Source organism: Candoia aspera, chromosome 4 (assembly GCF_035149785.1).
Source record: "Candoia aspera isolate rCanAsp1 chromosome 4, rCanAsp1.hap2, whole genome shotgun sequence".
In the NCBI taxonomy this organism is placed as follows: Eukaryota; Metazoa; Chordata; class Lepidosauria; order Squamata; family Boidae; genus Candoia; species Candoia aspera.
The window spans coordinates 21253192-21255229 of NC_086156.1; positions in this window are offsets into that span (position 1 = coordinate 21253192).

Consider the following 2038-nt stretch of genomic DNA (forward strand, 5'->3'; position numbering starts at 1 on the left):
GTTACGGACCCCATTGTATAAAAATTTTGACAGGCAGGGTCGAGGAGGAGAGCATATTCTGCCATTGCCCCCGCCCTGTGGGACATCTTGGCCCCTGAGGTGAGGTTGGCCCCCACACTTCAAGCCTTCCAGAAGAGTGTTAAGACCTGGCTCTGCCACTTAGCTTGGGGATCCAAGAGTGGTAGGCAGCCCTATGGGTGGTTGGTGGCTTGAAGACGTTCTTTCCACCTTTTAGTTTTTCTCCTTTACCTTGTTGTATTTTTTGTATTTTTATAATGATTTTTTATGATTTTCCATTTGTAAGCCTCCCAGAGTTGCTTTTATAGTGAGATGGGTGGTGTATCAATTAAATAAATAGATAGATAGATAAATATTAGTTTCGGAAAGGTAGAGCTGGCAAAATGTGTGAAGACAAAACCAAATTCTCTCTGGTATCTCATAGAAAGCCTATCCCTCTTGGTGCTGTTCATATGCAATTTACACAACAGCAGATCTGGTTTCCTTTAAGAGGCTGTAGATTTTCTTTTGTAAGAAGCCTATGTTACAAGACTATAAAAGTAGAACCAGCTAGTAGTGCCTGCCAAACAAGGGGATGGAAAGGTAAGACTCTGTTGATATTGCAAAGCACATGGGATGGTTAAATGTAGGGTTTTTTTAAAGGCTTGAAGATAATATGAAGAGATTAACACTGGAAAAAACAGACTCCTCCCCAATTCTGAATTCTTACTTTCAGTCAAAATGGAAAAAAGGAGAGTTGGTGTATGACTCCATGGCCTTTTGAATCCCACAAAGTACTTAGCTCCCAGGAAATCCAATGTTTTTGAAATTCCTTGATGGTGCTCAGCAAGCCGGAGAGGATTAGTTTATTTCTGCCTTGAAAAGTTTTTGGTTGCTATGGAAAGAACTGCACTTAACTGAATGTAACAATGGAGGTGGACAGACATCTGTACAAGTTCTTCTTGGCAGGTTTCAGAATTCATGTTATAAAATAAGTGTTGCTAACTATTTTAAGTGTCTGTGTTATTCAAACATCTCCTAGTTCATATCATCCCTAAGCTAAAGAAACTGCTATACAGTTTATCTCAAAGAACTGGGAAAGTAATTGAGAACCATTCCTTTTCTACCCCACTGTGCAATTTTTACATAGCATTCTCCTGCCCCCCCCCCAACAAGAAGAAGGAATTTAAGCTTTCCAATTTCATCTGCAGAATGAAGGGAGGGTAACTGAAGAAGGAAAAAATGTTGCCTTGCTTTAGATTCTTACATTTGATTCAGGTAATGATGGGAAATAAATTTGCAAGGATATGCTCTTCAGTTAGAAAGTAACAGTTTGGGTTCTACTAACAGTACATCTATAATGAATCTCCAATTTTGCTCAGATATTGAAGAATTATTTCTCCAGTTCTTCTTGTCAAGAACTTGATATCCTCCTGGTTTTGGAGAACTGAGTATCCCAGGAGTCCTTGGGACAACCTGAAATCTAGTGTTGCAGCTATCAGAGTGCCATCTAATGGCCCAGGGTCTTTTCCAGGTACATTCTGTCTGCCAGTCCAGATGATCAAGGAGCATCTGCTGAAGGTCCTTCCTCTTGCAAGGTGTAACCCAAGGAGGCCAATGGCAGGTATCCTTTGTGTGGGCTCCCCTCCTTTGAAACTGGCTGTCCCCTGAGGCAATGGTAGCTTCCACCCCCATGGCCTTCTGAAAAGTGATCAAAGCTTGTGGTTTTCAGAAGGCCTTTGGAAAGTACGTGGTTTTTAGAGTCAGAAGGAGTATTACTGTTTTGTATACAGGATTAATTTGTAGTTAGGTTTAAGACTTGTTCATTGCTTAGGGTCATTAAGGATTGAGGCGGTCAGTACATTTTACAAGTAAATATACTGTATATTCAACATTGCACTTCCAGCAAATCATTGAAGCCACAGGCTTTGGGAGCTTGCACTCCCTGACCAGCTCCATGACCAACCCTTCTGCTCTTGGCATGTTTAATATCCAGTTTGAAGAAGTATTTGAGAGAATCTGAAGGCTTGCTTGTGCTTCT